Source organism: Neofelis nebulosa, chromosome 1, assembly GCF_028018385.1.
Source record: "Neofelis nebulosa isolate mNeoNeb1 chromosome 1, mNeoNeb1.pri, whole genome shotgun sequence".
NCBI classification, from domain to species: domain Eukaryota; kingdom Metazoa; phylum Chordata; class Mammalia; order Carnivora; family Felidae; genus Neofelis; species Neofelis nebulosa.
In genome coordinates this window covers 124384905-124405839 of record NC_080782.1, presented here as the reverse complement: position 1 = coordinate 124405839, position 20935 = coordinate 124384905, and the positions used below count along the sequence as shown (strand labels likewise).

General features: G+C 52.5%; 1 protein-coding gene across 6 annotated transcripts in view; it reads left to right on the top strand.

Moving 5' to 3' along the window:
- The first annotated feature begins 3994 nt into the window (after window positions 1-3994).
- PSD2 (pleckstrin and Sec7 domain containing 2) overlaps window positions 3995-20935 on the top strand; it is a 56835-nt gene continuing 39894 nt past the window's right edge. For 2 of the 6 annotated variants that reach the window (XM_058734940.1, XM_058734899.1), the window contains exons 1-2: window positions 3996-4206; window positions 11188-11339. The gene's annotated coding sequence lies outside the window, so the exon portion shown is untranslated. Of the gene's footprint in view, window positions 4207-11161; window positions 11340-14365; window positions 14508-20935 lie in introns of all 6 variants that reach the window. The other 4 variants (XM_058734923.1, XM_058734915.1, XM_058734908.1 and 1 more) reach the window with 4 other exon arrangements.

The following is a 20935-nucleotide window of genomic DNA, read 5'->3' as shown; positions in this document are numbered from 1 at the left end:
CATCCAAATTTTTGGTTAAAAGACAAAAGTAAAAGCAAGAAACTTATGGACCAGGTAAGTCCAGGGCCAAGGTCAGAGCTTGGTGACATGCTTCGAAAGACCTCCTTTTGCGCTTGCCTTATTTGACTTGTCCATAATCGTTGATGGTGATTACTCCACCAGAGCAAAGCCATGGAGCTTGGATCCAGGCTCGGCTTTCCACTGGTCTCAGGACAGTCTTCATCAAATACGTCTCTGGAATCTCCATTTCAAATCAGTCTCCAGATACCTGTTCAGGGGCACTAGGAACAAAGGGAAAAAAGGTGGGGCTGGGGTAGCTCTTATTTGAGCCCATGTGGGCACCCAGTGGCCCTTCATAGCCTCCAGGTCTTGGCCCAGTGTCTAGCAGATAGCAGGTGCTCAACAAATTCTTTTGGATTATTTTTTTGAAGGCTGCCTTATTTTTAATTGTGGTAAAATATACGTAACATAAAAGTCAACAATTTTAACCATTTTTAAGTGTGCAGTTCGGCGGTGTTAGGTATGTCACAAATGTTGTGCAACCCTTACCACTATTTCTAGAACTTTATCATCATCCCAACAAAAACTCTGCTAGAAAATAACTCTCCGTTCGCTCCAACTCCTGGTAACCGCTAGTATACTTTATGCTTCTATGAATTGACGTATTCTAGATATTTATTTTAAGCAGAAACATAATATTTGTCCTTTGGTGTCTGACTTCTTTCACTTAACATAATGTTTTCAAGGTTCATCTGTGTTGTAGCATGTGTCAGAATTTCCTTATTTTTTTGTTTTTTGAAACTTTTTCTTTTTTTCAATGTTTATTTTATTTTTGAAAGAGAGAGAGCATGAGCAGGGGAGGGGCAGAGAACGAAGGGGACAGAGGATCCAGAGCGGGCTCTGTGCTGACAGCAATGAGCCCCATGTGGGGCTCAAACTCTCCAACTGTGAGATCATGACCTGAGCCGAAGTCGGACACTCAACCGACTGAGCCAGCTGCTCCTGAATTTCCTTCCTTTTTAAGACTGATACTATTCCATTGTATGTATACACCACACTTTGTTTATCCATTCATCTGTTCGTGGACACTTAAGTTGTTTCCACTTTTTGGCTACTGTGACTTAATGCTGCTTTGCAACTTGTTGTTATTTCATAATCCCTTTGTAATCAGGTTTTTCCCAACCCTTCTCATTCAGATGGCTGTTGTAAAGGCCCCTGTGACTTTCATGTTGCTAAATTCAATGGTCACCTTTCAGTCTTCACCTCTCTTGATCCATCAGGAGCACTGGACTTGATCCATCTCCTTCCTCCTTGGTATTATTTCTTCCTTGGGCTTATAGGATCCCTCATTCTCTGGCTTCCCCTCTGCCTCTAGGTGCTCCTCCTCTTCAGCATCCCGTCTTGTTTCTCTCCTTCCTCCTCCCCTACCTCTGAATGTGGAGGATCTCAGGGCTCCATTCTTGGCCCTCTGACACATGTGCCCCCACTTCTGGGCGGCCTCATCACTTTTCCTGAATGTACCCCATAGCCCAGACCTTTCTCACGTCTCTCTGCCTACGTGACATCTCCACTTGGGTGGCCACTTGGTATGTCAGTCTCCACCCATCCAAAACTGAACACTTGTTTTCCTCTTCAGACACGGTCTGCCCCACTTCCCCACTTTAGCTCCTGGCAATTCTGTCCTTCCCATTGTTCAGGCCCTCCAATTTTGCTTCACTCTTGACATCTCTTTCTCTTAAACTTCACACCCAATATCTCAACTCATCTTGTTGGCTTTACCTTCAAAATACAGCTAGAATCTGGTTATTTTCCCCCAGCTCTACTGCTACCACCAGGGTTCTGGAATTCAGCAGTAATCCCCTAACTGGTCTCCAGGCTCAGCCCTGACCCCTCCAGCCTGTCCCCATACAGCAGCCAAAGGGATCCTTTAAAAATACAAGTCAATGGGACACCTGGGTGGCTCAGTCCATGAGTGTCCGACACTTGGTTTCAGCTCAGCTCATGGTCTCATGGCTCATGGGATTGAGCCTCGCATCGGGCTCTGTACTGACAGTGCAGAGCCTGCTTGGGATTCTCTTTCCCTCTCTCTCTGCCCCTTCCCTGCTGGTGTGCACTCTCTCTTTCTCAAAATAAAAATAAATAAACACTAAAAAAAAAAAGAAAAAAAAAGAAAGAAATCCAAGTCAAATAAGATCAGTTCTTTGTCCCGGAGTTTGGGTGGTTCCTCATGCCTCTAAGAGTCAAAGCCATAGCCCTTATGTAGCCTACAAGGCTCTACATCTTTGGGCCCCCACCTCATGCCCTACACTCTCTTGCTCCCTTTGCTCCTTGCTGTTCCGAGAATATGCCAGGCACACTCCCAGCTCAGAGTCTTTGTGCTGACTGTTCCTGGTCCTTGGATCGCAACCCCCCCCACATGACAAATTCCTTTACCTTTTTCTCATCTTTGTTCAAATTCACTTTCTCAAAGTCTTTCAGTATCATTCTATTTAAAGTTGCCATAGCTGTCACCCCATCCACCCTCCTTATCCCCTTTATGCTTCCCTATTTCCTCTTGGATCACTTGTCACTGTCTTCTTATAAATTTTACTTATTTATTGTGTTTATTATTTCTTTCCTCCTCTCACCCCCACTAGAAATGATTCAGAAGGTCATGGATTTTCCTCTTTTATTTACTGATATCGTTCACTCAGAAGAGTGCTTGGTGCATGTAGGGCCTCAATAAAAATTTGTTGAAAGAGTGAGTGAAGAACGCAAGTGTGATAATTTGGGAAGAGATCTGGAATCTAAAAATGGGTTGGAGTCGAGAAAAGGTGGGCTTCTGGCCGGGTGGCGTGGACATTAGCGCTATTTGCCGTGCAGCAGTGATCCCCTTGCTCCTGATGAACTCTCGCCTTGTTTGCCTTTGGGACATATCTGCTCCCGCCACCAGTCCATATGGATTACCCGGGCTGGTTCCACCCCTCGAGACTTTTGCTTATATTCTCGGGATAGGGAAGGCTTCTTCCCTCAAAGCTAGACACAAGCTCAGAGCTGCCTTACCCGTTTTGTTACGTTGTTGAAAAAGACTGCTGGGAGATGAAGCCAACACACAGGGATACTGGGCTGCAGGCGTGGAGAAAGATATGTGGAAGACTAGACGCACTACTGCTTGCAGCTGGCTCTACTCCTGGACTCCTCGTTGACACGAGCCTCTTTTCAGGAAAGCTGGTTTCTGTCCTTTGCAACCACTTAACACGGTACCTGCCCGGGCTCGTGAATTCGGAAGTGAGGAAGGTCTGAGGCGGGTCTGCAGCTTGTGGGAGGTGGACGGCCCCAGTGGCAGTCTCAAGTGAGAGGGGCTGAGCATACAGATGGCATTCAGTTATTAGTGCTGAATGGAGGGAACTAGGGAACAGATTTGCCCCAGCCCCGCCCTAGAGGAGCTCTCAGTCTGTCAGGGGAGAAAGGCATGGACCCTAACTGGGGCAGGACAGACTGAGAGATCCTGTTCGATATACCAGCTGCAAGCTAGGTTGACGTGGATTGTGCCCAAGGTTGGGTGGGAAGCGGGAAGGGGAAGATCTTCCCTACAGAGCTAATTCCTGACTGGCTACTTCTCCCCCAGCCCCCAGTACATGTGAAAGAGCCCAGTTAAAATACACACTAGGGCTTTGCCATTCATTAGAGGTGTGTTCAAGGGTAGGCCACTTAACTTTCCTAGCTTCAGTGTCCTCATAGGTAAAATGGAATGAAAGCTGTCCACCTCATAGGGTTTCCGTGTGGATGAAATGAGATAGTGTGTGAAATGAGATAATGCCGAGAATTTAGGATGAACCCGGTTCACAGAACACTCTTAATAAAAATCAGCTGCTATGATTATCATCCGAGGTCTTTCCTGGCTAGCGATTGTGCCTGGTGGTGCAGGTGCAGTTCTTGTAGACACCAGCAGGTGACGCCCTGACCCCAAAAGAGCCCATTCTTCGACAGACTACTTTAAGAAGGGCTCCGGAAGGGGTTGGGCAGGGCGGCCTCTCGGATCTCCGCCAGTTAGACTCCTGCCTTCCCGGCTGTGGTGGGGAGAGGTAGCTGCGTTCCCCTCAGTTCCAAGAGCGGGCCTGGGTCACCATGGGATAGTGGAGCCTCAGTTCTCCATCCGTATTTGGGAAGAGCATGGGCTTCGGAGACTGCCTGGGTCAAGTTGAGGAAATACTCAGGTTGGATCAGGTAAAGGACTGCCAGAAGGAGCGGGCATCCCAGCACGGAGGCTGGTTAGAGAGGGCCTGAGGCTGGCCCTCGGGGCACGGCTGGTGTTGAGGCAGGGGGATGACCCATATGACCTCTGTTTTCTTCCTTTCTGGAGGAGAGATGGAGAGCGGGTCTGCCCGCCACGGCTGACCCAGGACCGTGCCTGACCTGGTGACGCGGGACGCTCTGGTAATTCTGTGTTTGGCCAGCAGAGGGGAGCAGAGAGCCTCCTGGGCTTCGCGAGGCGTCCCTGCCAGCCTTGGAGCTAGCTCGCCCTCCCGGGAACTTGCTGCTCCAGGCCTCCTGGGGCAGGAGTCCGCGTATTCCGAGTCTCTCAGCGTGCCCTCCTCTCTTCCGCTGGGCTTCTTGAGGGCGGGGAGCGGGAATGGGGAGAGGAACGCGTGGGATGAGTGGTGGGTCAGCTTCAACACGAATTTAGTGCCTCCTCTAGCAGAGCCTCATCTTCCCTGGGCCTCAGTAACTGGGATGGGATCTGGCGGCAACGCTAATCCTAGGTGCTCCGACTTCCTGGTGTTATCTCTCCAAGGATAAGGATTTGGGGGGCAGAAGGGGAGCCTCTCTCTAACCCTCATAACCCAGGCCTGGAGGGTCAGCTGCACCTCCGGAAGCAGGGGAGAGCCCACCCCATGGCACTCTGGCCAGTTCCCGGCATCCTCCTGGACAGGCTCCCAGAGGCCCACAAAGGCCTTCAGACAAAGTTCTGGGCCAGGCTTTGCCTGTGCCCTGGGCCCACAGCCCTCTGGCTCTAAGGCACTGCAAGTCCCTGGCACTTCTTACGGGGTTTTGTCCACTAGCCCTGGACCAGTGCTGGCAGGGCCCTGTGCTGGGGGGTGGGGCTAGGACGGGCAACTCTCAGAGCTTCGCAGTCTCCCTTCTTTCCCTCCTGCCCATGGCCTTGCTCTCCTCCAGGACACCTTCCCCCACATCATGCCTGCTCAGGCTGTGTCTTTTCCCCACTTGTCCTTCTCTTGCCTGCAAGTCCAAATCTTTGTCATCCTCAGGTCCTGCTAATATCCTACCGCTCATTTCTTCATCCATCCGTTTATTCAACAAGTATTTATTGAGCTCCTGCAATGCTCCAGGCCCTTGCTAGATGCTGGGGATCCAGCAATAACAAGACATAGTTCCTGTCCTTTTTGGAGTTCATAGTCCACGGAGAGAGTAGGTAGGAGACTAGTAAAACTCATACCTAAAACTGGATTCCATTGTGTGATAATTGGGGTGAAGCAGATAAGCTGCCAGCTTCAGGAAGCTCTACCTACAGGGGTGTTTCCCCTGGAGAGTCATCTGATAGGTTGTGAGCTGTGGAGGGAGGGTTTTGGTTTGGCCCTGCTCCTCCTCCTCCCAGGGCCAGGCTCACAGGCATGCAGTAGGTGCTCAGTAAATGTTGGTTGTACCCATGGATGAATCATCATTCTCATGGCCAGGGGCTGTCCAGTGAGAATGGCATTTCCTCCCCACATCTTCTCAGCTCACATAAGAGTCATAGGTAATGCTGGGGATCGTACAGATAAGACCCTGAGGTTCCAAGGATTGCATCCTAGGCCTCTGTGGCTTCCTGCCTCGCTCCTCACCACACAGCGTCCCTACCTCGGGCTCTGTCAGAGTCCCATGGCCCATGCATGGGTTTGTCTGTGACCTCTCATTCATCCATTCTTTGGCTCTGTCACCTTTTGGGTGCCCACTGTACCCTGGCCCTGGGCTCTGGAGGAAGTGGGGACCTAGAGAAGAGAGGGTCCTTGCTGTCATGGACCATCCAGTTCAGACAGTAATGGCGCAGCGCAATGCATGCTGTGATAGGGGAAGATGATGGTGCTTTGTGAGCCTGGAGGGCTGTTTGCTCAGTCTGGGGGCATCTCCTCAAAGAGGCCTCCTCTGGTCATCTGGCTGAAGGAGCTCCCATTTCCAGCTAGGTGCTTTTACAGCCCCATTTTTCCCCCCGGAGTACTTTTTAGTATCTGCAGTTACCTTCTTTCTTTATCTGTTAGTGTTTTCATTATCTGAGCGCTTTACTGAGTGCCTGCTATGTGTCAGGCAATGTTCTAGGCCCTGGGCATATAGACGTGAAAGAACAAATTTCCTTCTCTCTGGGAGCTTATGGTCTAGTGATGATAGGGTGGTAGGAAGACAGACAATAACCAGAATAAATAGGCATGTAGTATATAAATACATGTTATGGAGAAAAAGCAAGCAGGCAAAGGGGAGACTGTTAGTATTTTAGGCAGATGGCTAAAGGGGGTGAGGGGTGTTTTAAGCAGAGGGAATAGCAAGTGCAAAGGCCCTGAAGTGGGAATGTGCCTAGTGTGTTAGAGGATCAATGAGGAGGCCACTGTGGCTGGAGAGGAGTGAGGTCGGAGAGGAGTGAGGTCAGACAGGTGGGAGGGCCCAGATCATATAGGACCTTGTAGCCTTTGTAGAGCTCTGCTTTAACTCTTAGGGACATGAGAGCCATTGGAAGCTTTTGAGCAGAGGAGTCACATGATCTGGCTTACGTTTAACAGGATCCCTTTGGCTGCTGTGTCGGAAATGTTGGTAGTGGGGTTGGGTGCAAGTGGGGGGACCAGTTAGGAGGCTACGGTAACAATCCAGGTGAGAGGTGATCGTGACTGCAGCCAGGTGGTGGCAATGGAGCTGATGACCAGTGACAAATTTGAGACATAGTTTGAAAGTAGATCCCACGGGGTTTGTTGAGGTATTGCATGTAGCGGGGGAGAGAGAGACAAGGACAACGCCCGGGTTTGGGCCTGAGCTGATGGCAGGAAGGTGGTGGCATCTACTGCGGTGAGGAAGAGGTCAGTTCCCGTTGTGATCACTCGGAGCTGCTCTTTGTACATCGTGGTGGAGCCCTCAGGTCAGCCGTTGAGTATGAGGGTCTGACCTGAGCCAGAAGAGGTTTGGGCTGGAGAATCACACAGGATGATCCTCGGGGTTTAGATGGGCTTTGAAGCCAGGTGGGTGCACCACGGAGGAGGGAGGTGGAAAAGAAGACAGATGACTGAGGTATTTGGGAGTCAGGGGGTGGAGGAGGAACAAAGAAGGGCGAGAAGGTAGAGCCAGGGATATGGGAAAGCGGTATGAGTCCTGGAAGTCAATGGAAGGAACTATTTCAAGGAGGAGGGGTGATCAAGTGTTGTCAAATGCTGCCAATGAGTTAAGATGAGGTGTGAGCATTGACTTTTGGATTTGACATCATAGTAGTCACTAAGGATCAGGCCCCAGTCAGTCTGTCTAGTCCATTTGTACAAATATGAGAAAGAGGCCCCTCTAGGCGGACCTGGTGTGCAGGCACACAGAAGGGAGTCACCTCGGTATAAAGGAAAAGGTGTCTTTCCCCAGCCTGATGTAGTCTTGTACCAGGCAGAGCATGGTGAGAAGACAGAAAGCTGGATTTCAGCTCCTTCTCCATGCCTTGCGGCTTTGTGCAGTGCCCAGCCTGTACACCTGTACTCAGCAGCTGTGTTGGTGACCTGGATGAGCAGTATCAGTGGAATGAGTGTGGATGAGGGGATGAGAGTCAGATTGGAGTGAGTTCAAGAGAGAAGGAGAGAGAAATTTGAGAGCACGGACAACTTCTTCAAGGAGCTTTGCTGTATTGGGGAAAAAGAAATGGCACCGTAGCTGGAGGGGCTGGAGGGTTGAGAGAAATTAGCCAAGAGAGAGTGAGTGAAGAGAAGGCGTCCTAGGCACAGGACCAGCATAAGCAAAGTGAGGTTATTAGAAATGGTTGTGTTATGTAAGGGTGGATGAGTCCTAGAACATCACGTTTGAGGTGAGAGGTGTCAGGAGAGGACACTGGACAGGTGGGCTGGGGCCTTTGTCTTTGAGGCACAGGGGCAAGGGCAGGGTTGGCTAGGTGCACAGTAGGCGCTCATTGAGTATTGCAGGATTGGCCTGGGGAATCCCTACCCAGCCTCTCACCCCCTGGCCTCAATCCACTAGCTGGAAGATGGGTGTTTCAGGTGTTCTCTAGGCCAAGCATCCTCTGGATCATATCCCCTTCCTCCGGGTGGTAGGTCTCAGTTCTGGCCTCTTCTTCTCCCTGGATGCCCCACTCTGCTCAGGCTGAAGAAGAGGAGGAGGCCCTGCCTGGGTCTAGGGAGGCAGGAGGTCAGGTAGAGGCCTCACCGTGGCAGAGGCGGTGGTGGGCTAAGTGGATTGGGAACTAGGCCCCTTCCTCCTGTCCAGCCTCCAGCACCTGCCTTCCTGAGACTCACCTTCAGGGGGCTGGGGGGAGTGGGAAGGAGGATGGAGTCGACACTTGGAGGAAGGGGGGAGAAGCTGCTGATCCTTTTTTCCCCAGAGGGATACTGAGGAATGTATTGCATTTTGGCTGCTGGGTGGGGAGACGCTGACCCTTTTCTCTTTTAAGAGGCAAAAGTAGCTACATGAAATAATAACAATAACCCTCTCTCCTGTGTCCAGGGCACCCAAAGCACTCTCTCTCACACAGAGGCCATCTGTGGCCTTGTGACAGCTAGTTCCACTTTACATGGGAAAGTGAGATTCAGGGAGGGGTTATAGCTCCCATGGTCACACAGCCAGGAAGCAGCAGCGGTCAGGTTAGAGCCCAGGTCTCTGGCCCTGGCCCACTCATGCCCACTGCAACAGGCTCCCGCAGCTGGCAATGATGGGGAGCAGACCCAGGCCAGGGACTAGGTTTGTGTGCCAGATTAAGTGGAGAGACAGCTGTATCTCCCTCTGGGCTCCCTCCATTCTTGCCTTCCATGTATATTTATTAGGTGTGCTAGGTACTGAGCATACATTGTGAAGAAGAAGACCTTGCCTTCAGGGTGATCACAGTCCATCTAGGTGGACAGAGAGTGAATAATCCATTCCATGAGTAAGTCGCTCATTACATCTGGAGTAACCGCAGCCTGTTGGGTGCTTCTGTGCTCCAGGCCTTGGGTGGGTGGGCACTGAGCATACCAGCTCCTTTTATCCCCATTCCAGCCACACAAGACAGGGGCTACTACCGTCCTTATCGGGTAGTTGAGGAAGTGGAAGGTCAGAGGGGTTGTTGAGATGTGACTTGAGCTCATGGGTTCTGAACATGGGGAATATGGAGGCAAAGCCCTGTCACCTCTTTTTCACCCCACAGCTCCTGTTGGTTGTCGCCCATCCTTACCTACAGGTAGCAGATGGCAGTAGATTAGAGGGCAGGACAGCAGGGAAGCCATGTTCCCTCTGTGCCTTTGAAGAAGATCCTGGGCACTTGGAGTAGACGCTTGTTTCTAGGCTCTGTGGGAATCTCCTAGGGTTTGACGGGCAGTAAGGGGGTGTGGCCTGAGAGCCTTCTCAATTACCCAGCTGTGTCTCTAGGATCTGACCTCCTGGGACCTTAAGCAAGTGGCTAGTGCTTTGGGGGCCTCAGTTTTCTCATCTGTAAAATGGTTTGTAGGATTGTTCTGAGAATTAAATAACACATGGAAAACATTTAATGTGGACTTTGGCACATGGTAGATATACGGTTAATAATGGAAGTGTCCCCATGGTTGATGAAACCCCAGCTCCATCTGTGGCCCAGCTTGAAGACGGAGGAGACTCATCACAACTCAGACCCTGCATCTCCCATTATTGCCACTCTGCGCAGCTTAGATACCCCTCATAGATCAGCAAATCTTCTCGTGTCTCTCACCCTCTGCTCCCTAAGAAGAGAGCCCCTAAATGTGTGTGTGTATGTAGGTGGAAGGAAGATCAGAGAAAGCTTCTTGGAGGAAGGGGCATTTAAGAAGGGATCTGAGGACTGAGTAGGAGTTCATTGAGCACAGCATGCTCAAGGCCTGCTCAGGCAGAGGGTGGAACACCTGCAAAGGTCTGGAGGTGGGGAGCAGCTGAGTTCAGTGAACAGCCCCTGGGGGCTGGAGTGGAAAGAAAGTTGTGGAAAGTGGCCTTTTGCAGCAGGGCTGACACTAACCTGATCTCTGTTTTTAGTGGGACTGGGCTTGCTCACCCTCCCCTGCTCCCCCCAGTTTCTGGTCTCTCTAGATTCCTATGGGTGGGGCCCTTTACTACTTATCTCAGAGGTGGAATCTTGCCCTGCAGAAGCCTCACCGCTAGGAAGTTCTTCTTGGTGTCTAGCCCAGGTGCATTACTGTCACGCTTCTTTAGAGCTAGGGTCCTGGGGAGGAGCTCTTTAAGCTGTTGACTAGCATGGGGGGTGGGGGTGGGGCTGTGGGGCAAGTCCCTTGGGACCCCCCTCCTCCTGACCTCTTGCTGGGAGTCCACATTCTTGATTGGACCCACCTTTCCCCTCTACCTCAGGGTTTCTCCCCTTTGTCTCATCTTCTGTCCTAAGCCCCCCTACTCTCCCCATATCCCAGGTCTGTCTGTCCCTCTGTCTCGGTAGGTAGGTAGGTAGGTAGGTAGGACAGGCTCAGTTTACCCATCTCTGAGATGGTCCACCTTGTCTCCTGTCCAGGTAGGATCTCTCTGGGCTTGTGTGTGTGGGGCGGAGGGCAAAGAGCAGAGGAACAGACCTCAGAAGCAGGGCAAGGATCTGTTCCCTCCTTCACCTGGAGGAGGGCTGAGCCCATCCTGCGGACTCAGGGTTTGGGTCTGAGGCTGAGTGTCTTGCAGCGGGGGCGGTGGCTGGGTCTGACCTGGGGTTGGAGGACAGCTGGGGCCCAGCTGGGCAAGGTGGGGGGGGTGGCGCGGAACCTCGCAGTTCAGCGCTCCCCTCCCCCCCTTTCTTAAAGGGCCGGGCACGGGGCTGAGCGGGAAGGGGCCAGCTGCACCGTCCCAGGCTGGGTCTGGGCACACAGTGGGGACCTGGGAGTTGGAGGCGTGGTGGGCGGGCCAGCCGGAGTGGCTTTTGTCGCCTCCAGCTCCGCTCCCGCCCGCCTGCAGTCCCCCCGCCCTTCCCCGCCCTTCCCGCTCCTCCCTCCCTCCCTCCTCTTTCCTTCCCTCCCTCCAGCCTTCCGTCCCCTCATCTCTGCTCAGCTTCTCCACAGCCTCGGCTCTGACACCTGAAGGGACAGAAGCGGGCACGGGGAGTCCCGACAGGCGGCTGTGGAGTGGGACGGTTAGTCAAGCAGAGGCCTCCGCATGGCCCCGCCGTGAGAGACTGGACCCAGCGACTGGGACCCGGAGCGGTGAGTGGGGCCGCGGGGCCACTTGGTCCCAGGGCCCTCGTTCCGGGACCCCGCCCCTCCCCAAGTCGGATTGGGGGCCAGTGGGGAATGCTGGGGGGGAATGCACTATGGGTGGCGGGCGCCGCCCTCCGCCCTCCATGCCCGCCCGGGTCTGCTTAACAAAGCTACATTTTGAGATCAATTCCGTGGCCGCTGGAGCATCCGAAGGATACGGTTGTCATGGAGATGGGGCCGTGAGAGGAAAGCCCGGGGATAGCCGGGTCTGGGCCGGGGAATGGGGGCGCCACTAGAGAACCCCAGGCCAGCCTGCAGGGCCAGTCAGGGCCAGCCGGTCCAGTTGCCTTCTGGGCTCTGCCTCCTGATCCCCCCCTTTTGTATAATCTAAGATACACGTGTGCGTTGATGGGGTGCCAGTGGCAGCTTGGTGGCAGGAGACCCAGGGTGTTGGGTGGTTGCCGGGGCCTGCTGGCAGCTACCTTTACCATCGAGCAGCTTTGAGGATTTATTTCTGTTTCCAGTTTCCTAACTTTGACAGCCTGGCTTGGCGGCCAGGCCTTCTCAGCTCTGGACTCTGCTGCTGTAACAGGGGCTTACATGGGGGCGTGGCAGGCAGCGGGCAAGGCTGAGAAGGCACATAATGGCCGTGGCAGCCGCAGGGAGGGAGGGGTCCTTAGAGCCTGCTGCTGGGGCTGGGGTGGGGCAGGGAATCCAGATGTGGGGACCACCCTGCCCAGATGGCTCCCTGCTAAGAGGAGGTATTCTGACTCTTGCTGTCCCTGGAGGATCTGGGGACTCCCTGAATGAGAACTGGAGACATTGTCTCCACACAGGCTCAGGGGGCCACTGCCCCAGCCTACCCCTTTGTCTTGGGGCCATCTTGGGGGGGGGGTGCTGGAAGAGAACTGGGGACAGAAGCACCAGCCACAATGGGAGTGGGTCTGAGATTTCTGGCAGGTTCAGGATAAGTCAGTCTGAGCTTGATGGGTGGGTGAATGGGGCGGGGGGGTGGGCAGAGAGCAGGGAAAGGACTCAGGGTTTGGCCAGGGCAGATGGGCAGCCTGGGTCTAGGGGGAGGCATTTGAACTTTCCTAGGCTCCCCGCTCCTTCTTCCAGACTCTGGAAACAAGAGCTACTTAATGGAGGGTTCTCAGGCAGCTTGAGGGAGAGTGGGTAAGGGGCATTGTGACTACCTCCAAGCCCAACCCCTAACCCTGGGCAAATACAGTCATTCTTCCACCCCTTTCCCTGCGAGGTTAGGAGCCCTACCTGCCAGGGAAATTCTGTGACCTGGGATCTCTGAATCAGTAAAATGGGCCAGCTGCCCTCTGGAGGAGAGACCTGCTCACCCAAGAGCCCCCCCCCCCCCCCCCATGGCGAAATACATTGACAGGACAGAGAGGGAGGGCTCTGAGGGGGACATTACCTCACCAAACTTCGGTATATTGAGCACTACCACTGGCTAAGTACTCTCATACACACAACCACCTTTAGAGGATTATACTATTACTCCCACTTTGTGGGGGTGGATACTGATGCTCAGGGAAAAGTTGCTTATTCAAAGGCACTTAGTAAGTGGCAGGATCAGGATTTGTACCTGGGCAGAACTGTCTGCTGCTTGGACCTATGTCCCCAGTCTCATTCTCTTCTTCCCTGAAATGCAAGTCAGGAGGGAGACTGCAGGAGACTGCATGCCTTTCCATCTGGAGCAAGGGAATGACCTTGGGGGAAACTGAGGCACTAAGCTAGGGTCTTCTAGAGACATGGAATCGAGGCATTCCCATTCAGGACATTTGCTTGCAGGAAAATGACACTGCCTCTCGTGACAGAAGATGTTCTAGGCATCCTTTGCCAGATGGTCTTTTCCAGGAAAATCTGTTTTGAGCGGCATCTTATGTCTGGGGCTCCATATTTAGCCTGGCTCCTCACACAGGAGGATACACTCAGACTGTCACCCTTTGAGGGGTGTTTGAGGCGGGGAGGAGTGGTGAGCCTGGGCCAGCCCTGGCTTCTTGGCACAGGTCAGGCAGAGGTGGGACAGGACTGCCTTGCTGGTCTCCCTGGGACCTGGCTGTTTTCTGCAGAGCCCCTTGTCCTTCTAAGGGAGTTTGCTCACAGGTAGGTCTTCCTTGGGGTCTGATCCCTGTTAGGTAGTGAGCCATTCCAGAGCTGTGCCTGCCTGGCCCCAATGGGCTCTAGCGTCTAGCTTGTGGCCTGTCGCTGTGCCATACTGCCTCTCTGACTCCTGCCCAGGCAGGCAGGGCCCTGAGCTCCCCTCTTGGGAATGTCTCCCTTGCCTCCTTTCCTTCCCCCCTAACTTTTTGTCTTGTCACACCTGGTAGTACAATGAATACCCACCTATACACCCTTCACCTAGAAATCTAGAGACCTAGATTTGCCAGTTGTTGACGTTTTACCCACATTTGTTTTCCTCTGTCTCTGAACACTTTGGAAGTAAGTTGCAGACATCATAACACTTCACCTCTGAATAATTCAGCATGAATTTCCTGAGACGAGGACATTTTTCTACATAATGACTATATATTGCCATACTCAAGAAGTTTCACAATGATACAATTTAACGTAATATGTAATCTATATTCAAATTTCTCCAGTTGTACCAGTAATATCCTTTATAGCTGTTTTAAAAGCAAGTTTTGATCAAGGATCACACTGTTGCATTTAGTTACATATCTTTAGTCTCCTTTAATTTGTAACAGTAGCCCTGCTTTTTTTTTTTTTTTTTTTTTTAAGTCTTTTATAACATTGTCAATTTTAAAGAGCCGGGGTCAGTCTTCCTGTAGAATGTTCTACATTCTGAATTTGTTTCATGGCTTGCTCATGAATAGATTCACGTTAAACATTTTTTGGCAAGAATATCCCATAGGTGATGTTTGCTTCCTTCTCATTGCTTCTCATCAGGAGGCAGATGCCATCAGCTTGTCCTGTAATAGGTGATCATTTAAGTTAGGTCACTTGGCTAAGGAGTCCCTTTGTTTTACTCTGTTCCTCTCTTTTTCCACTTCCAGAAGCTTCATCCACCTGGTCATCCATGCATCAGGTCAGCAAAACTGACTGAGCCAGTACTTCAAACCACATATTGGAGAAGGGTGATTCAGCAGACACTGATGAGGTCTTCAAGGAACTCTCAACCTCAGGGGTGGTGTGGGGGTGAGCCACGACTGGGGCAGAAAGTAGTGTGGGGGCACAAGTGGGGGAGCAGGGATGGAGGGGGGCAAGACAAGAAGAAAAGGGGTGGGGCCCGGAATGTGGGCTGATGAGCAGGCCCTTTCTCCAAGGACACAGGGAGCCACCAAAGGCTTTTGAGAGGGGAGTAATGGGGGCAGATGTGTGTGTTGGAAAAGACGTGCTGAGGAAGATGGAAGGGGATTGGCAGGGCCAGAATGTTGGACAAGGGATTGGTCATGCTGCCAGTGATGTGACCCGGTGCAAGATGCCAGGCAATGGATTTGGGACCGCCGCATGTGGCAGCCAGAGGGCATGCACGGTGGGAATGGAATTGGTGGGGTGGTGGCCTTGTGGGACCGGGATGTGGCAGATGGGAGGTGGAGAGAAGGAAAAGGAGACATGGAGGAGGCAGACTGGATAGGCGCTGGCATCGGGCTAGAGGTGGGGAGAGCGGTCTTGAGCTGGCCTGGGAAGGGTGATGGAGAATGCAGTTTTGAGTGTGTGAGGTCCACGTTACTTTCCAGGTGAGAGGAACGGTGTGTGGGAAGCTCATTTTTCAGGTGTTGGTGGCTACCTGTGGCCACCCTCTCGGAAGGTCTTTTGGAATGAGGGCAGAGAGAAAATTCTTCATGACTCAAAGTAGGGAATGGGTGGTGGACTTTCTGGCACCAGCAGGGGAAGGAGTTTGAGCAGGGGCCACTATAAAACTGAGGATAATCCGTCCTTTGCAGACCCCCAACACCCTTACCTCATTTTGCTTCTTCATGCTTGCTTGGCAAAACCCCAACTCTGGTGAAATCCCAGCACCCTGCACGCTCCACATCTGCACCTGGGAAGCTGAACGGGCCTGAGAAAAACCACTACGCCAACTGGTCTCACTTTAAGTTCAAAACTTTGAACTTCAGGTGTGTCCTTAGTGCTGTCCAGCAGTCCCACCATGGGTCCTGAGTCTATCCCCTCTCCCCCTTCCTGCTGTTTCACACTTCTACCCTCAGTTCTCTCTCTCAGCTGATGATACTGCTTCCTACTTCCTTGAGCAAATGGAAGCAATGAAAACTTTCTCAGACTCCCAGTGCTACAGTCACCCATCTGCCAGCTCCACACCCACCGCCCTGCCTTCCTCCTATCCCTGGGGGTGAAGTATTCCTGCTCCTGGTGAAGGCCACCCCTCTGCTTGTGCACTAGATCCTGTCCCCTTGTGCCTGCTTGAAGGTATTGCTCCGGCTAGTGTCCCCTCCTACGTTATGAGTTCCCCCTGTACTGGATCATTCCACCAGTGGATACTTGCTGTTGTTTCTCCTATCTTAAAAGGTGGCTCTCCTGTCTTCTCCATCCAGCTACCACTGCCTCTCTTTGCTCCCCTTCATAGAAGTACTCCCCAGAAGGGTTGTCTAGACTCATTGTCTCCTGGTTCTCGCTTCCCACGCTCTCTTGACTCCACTCCAGTTGGGCTTTCACCTCCTCCCACTAATCACTCAAGGTCACCACTGACCTCCAAGTTGCCACACTCAGTGGCCAAGTCTCGGTCCTCATCTGAAGCATCTGACACATTCAGTGTCTCCCTCTTCTTGAAATATTCTCTTGGACTTCCAGGACATCCATTTTCCTGTTTTCTCCCCACTTTGTGGGTTGATCCTAATCCGTTTCTTTTTCCCCCTGCCCACCCATGGCTCATCCCTTGCACGGCATGGCTGGTCTTCTTCCTTTCCATTTACTCCTGTGCTGATCTTGTCCAGGCCTGTGGCTTTAAATACACCTATCTACATGCTACCAGCTCCCACATTTATACCCTCAATTTTGGGCACTCTCCTGAGCTCCAGTAACCTTCTCAGCACTTCTCAACACTTCCAACTCAACTTGTCCAAAGCTGACTTCCTGATCTTCCTCCCCAAACCTGTTCTACCTGGTCTTCCCCATCCTTCCAGGTGCTCAGGGCCCAAGCACAGTCATTCCAGACTCCTCTTTGTCTCCTACCCCATGTACTGCTCATCAAGCGACAAGGCTTTTACCAGGCATCAGATCTTCTGTCAGTGGGTTATGGCTGAATAGGAGGGACTATCTCAGACACGGGGACAGGGAGGCAATAGTGGGATGGTCCACTACAGCCCATTTCACACCAGCTGGTTTTGCAGCCTTCATCCAGCCTCAAGGAGACCACAGCCTTTGTTAAGACCCTGTGCTGAAGTCCTAAAGCAGAAGCAGGATTGAGCAGGGGAAGGGGGGACAGGGGGATTCAGCAAGGCTGAGGTTAAGTGGAGCTATAACATCAAGAGGTTGGGAAGGGGTGGGGAGAAAGTGACAGGGGAGGAGGCAGAGAAGGAGAGGGGCTTTAGGGAGATGGGGGGGGGGCAGATAGAGAATGTGAGGATCTAGGGAGTATCAAGTAAATAAAACTTGGGCCCAGAAAAGGGAGGGTGAAATTTCTTAGTGCATCTCTCCTAGCTGTCAAGCCAGACTGGGGGGCAGCTGCTCAGTGATTGACCCCTCAGATCTGCCCTCAGTCAGGCATGTGAGCTGAGGCAGGGTTGACTTGCACCTGATCAATCTCTTGCAGCTCTTGGGGTTCAACTATCATTCTGCAGCCTCTTGAGTCAAATGGGGCTCAAGAAGCAGAGTGAGTCCCAGGTACCCTGTGAGGCTCCAGGAAACAGAGCAGTGGCCAGTCACTTAACCAGAACAGCCTAGTCCCTTGCAGTCCCAGATAACTGAAGGCCCACCCTGTAGGGAAGCCAGCTGGAGGTAGAGTCCCCAGCCGTAAATGTGACTTGGGATTTGATGACAGGCATGAATTTCATCATGTTGAGGGCTCTCCAAACCAGCAAGCGGATATATGCAAATGCTGAGCAAAGGAGGGTGCCAAGTGGCTGGGGGATGGGGAGAGAAGCAAGCCAGGAGACATCAAGGAATGACCTTTGCAAAGCTGGGCCCAGGGGCCCTTGAAAGTCCCAGCAGGGTGTGGGGCGCATGCAGATAAGATGCAAATGTGCACCCAGCCCTGGGGACCTTTGACTGTCCAACCTTGAGAAAGGGGAGACCTTCCACATGCCCACAACCTAAGGCAAAGCTGGTTCCCCAGGGGCCAAACTGGGAGGAAGAAAACCGGGTGATGTTGGGCTCCCTAATGACCCTGAACTGGCACTAACTGAAGGGCTTGGGCAACTTTTAAGGGAGGCCCAGGACCCTGGCCCTTGCCCTGCATATAGTATTGCCCTTGTGCCTTGAAATGGAAAGCTAGGAGGGAGCCTGGCCTGGGGCGGGAAAGTTGGTGGGGCCGGGACTGTAAGGTCTTCACTTGCCTCAGAAAAGGGTAGGGTGCTCTCTCTGGCCCACCTCCTGGGCCCTAAGGTTGGAGGCTTTCTCCTGCCCCACCCTCAGGCTGGACCTCTGAAACCCTTGCCTCAGAAGCCGCTCTGACAGGCTGCTGAGGGAAAATGTCTGCAGGGCCCGCTGAATGTCCTGTGCTGCTCTCAGGTGCCTTCTGTCTCCAGTGTGGGCAGCTTGCTCTTTCCCCTGTGGGCCTGAGAGAGGGTTCTGGGAAGCACTTGTGCCTGGCTCTGAGCGCCTCAGCCTTGCCAGCTCCTTCAGTCCTCACTGCAGCCCTGTAAGGCAGATGCTGCCAGCACCCTGCATTTTATAGAGGAAAGTGCTGAGGCTCTGAGAGGTCACACAGCTGATGGGTAGCAGAGCTGGGATTTGCAGGCAGATCTTTCTGACTGTACAGTTAGGACACTGACCCACTGTCCTGGACTCCTACTCTGAGGCACCTGTTGCTGCATGAGATCCTCCAAGTTGGGAAGACCAAGTAGGTTTGGAGGGATTAGGGTCACTTTGAGGAATGGAAGCAGGGAAATTTCCAAGGCTCCTGGGTAGACATCACCTTCATTTCGTCCTGGTTACATCCCCTGCCCCCAAGCAGTTGGGTCATTGAAGAGACACATGACTGGGCTGATCTTTGCCTAGGGATGGTACTTAGAGCCCTGACCTCCAGACTCCTTAGCTGACAGAGGCTTGGGGAGAGCATGGTGAGCCTGGGGGACCAGGGACCCCACCCCCCCCACCAAGGAGGGGTCTTCCTGTAAGCTTCCTGTTGCCCTTGCTGTCAGTGGCCCAGCAGGGTCCTGTGGAATCCTGGAGTGCCCAGGCCTGGGCTAACCCGGGCCCCGCGAATGGTATGGGCCACATCTGGCCAAAGTCTTTTCTGAGCACTTACTATACATCAGCCCCTAGGCATGTAAGGTCCTCATCTCCATCTCATCACCTGGGGAGACTGCCTCATGAGTGGCTGCCCAGGTCCCTTCGTTCAGTGTGTGTGTGTGGGGGGGGGGGCATGTATGTATGTGTTGAGAAATGCCCACACCCTATATTTCATTGATCATCTTATTTAACTGTTCCTGTGTGTATGTGCATGTGTGACTATCCCAGCCCATGTGCTAAAATCTGGATGAGCTAGGGAGTCGTGTAGTAGGAGTTTGGGGAAAGGCAGTGGGATATTAGGGAGGTTTCCAGAGTGGGCTCCCAAGGGGTAAAGAATAGCTCTGAGATGAAAAGGTTTCCAGCTTTTTTTCTCCCTAGCAAGTAGGCCCTTCTGGGATGCTGAGTGTCCACTGTTAGAGGTGGGAGGTCTTTCAAGCCTATCCCATTTGGAGTTCATGCCCAGGGCATATGGATGGGCTTTAGGAGCACATGAGCCTCTCAAAAATACTCAAAATGTTGTGCACATATGTGAGTCTGTCTGGGTGGGATCCACAGCTCCGTCAAATGTTCAGAGAAGTCCAAGACTTGGAAATGGTTAGGAATCTCTTATGTACATGGGGAAATGAGGCCAGGGAAGGGTTTCATTTGTCTAAATTCCCCTAGCACATTAGAGGCAAAACCTGATTCCAGAATGATTTTCTCTGATTCTTTTCCCTTCTACACCTATCGTTCCTGGGCTCTAAGTACTCTTGGACATTCCACAGGCTCCTAGATTTTGCCTGTCCTGGGTAGTGCTCAGCACCATGGGTTCCCCACCTCAGCTTTGCCTCCTGTATCTCCATTTCCACCAAATAGGCCTGTACTTTCCTATCTCCTGCCAAACCCACCCAAGCCACCTGATGCTGCTGTATGTGGCTATGGCCACTGTGAGTGCGGGTCCTCCCATCCTCCGCCCTAACCTGGGTTGTCCCTTTCCTGCTCCTGGCTTCTCCCAAAGCAGAATAATTTCAAACCCAGCCATCCATTGATGTAGGTCTAACTGCCCTGAACCTAGCTCCTAGGCATGTAGGGTCCTCATCTCTGTCTCATCACCTGGGGAGACTGCCTCATGGGTGGCTGCCCAGGTCCCTTCGTGTGTGTGTGTGCATGTGCATGTATGTATGTGCCCAGAAATGCCCACCATATGTTGTTCACAGATATGCACACAGGCATCAGCACCCATGCATTATCCTTCAGTCTTATAGAACATGTTGGGCCCTGGAACCCTCCTTGTTGAGCCCCCTTCTCCAGACCTTTCCTTGGGCTTCCTACCGTGTCTGGCTTGGATCTCTGCGTGGAAACCACACAAGGTTATTCCATGCAGAATGCTAGCCTTGCCACTTTCTAGCTTTGTGGCCCTAAGCATGTTCCTCAACTTCTCTTAGCTTCTGCTTTTACAACAGTGATGTTGATAATCTCCAGGCTATTCACCAAACGTTTAAAATAGTGCCCGCTGTTTGCCAGGCATGGTGCTGGGCTCTGGGGCAGACAGTGAATGTGACATAGTCCCCACCCTCCTGAACTTACATCCTAGTGAGGGAGATGGGCAGGAAATAAGGAAACAAATAGAAAAAGGAGTTTCAGTTCTGTTAAGTGATGCTTAGCAGATAAAATGCTCTGTGGAGGAGTGTGAGAGGGCAGGGTGGTAAGAGAGGGCCTCTCTGAGGAGGCAGCATTGGAGTGGAGCCCTAAGTGACAGAAGAGGCAGTCATTTAGAGATCTAGGGAACGAGCATTCTAGGCCAAGGGTACAGCTGGTGCAAAGGCCCTGAGGTGGGAATGAGCTCAGGGAGCAGAAAGAAGGCCAATGTGGCTGATGGCGTGGGGGATGGGGAGAGGGCAGTGAACCAGCATAGACAAGGCCTTTTTAGGCCATGCTGAGGAGAATGAATTCTAATCGAAGGGCATTGGGAACTATTGGAGGGTTATGAGTGAGGGAGGGATATAATGTGATTTGTGTTTTCATAGCTCATTCCAGCTGCCATGGGTAAAGTGAGGAGGGGGACAAGATTGTTGTAGGTGCAGCTGAGACCCAGAAAGTGGCTGGTTTGACATTTAGCCCTGGCCCAACCAGTGTTCCACTGACATCATGGGTCCACCTTAGTTGGAGCTCAAAAAGATGCTGCCAAGCCCAAGGTCATCTCAAGGGCAGTGAGGAGCAGGAGCCCCTGCTCGGAG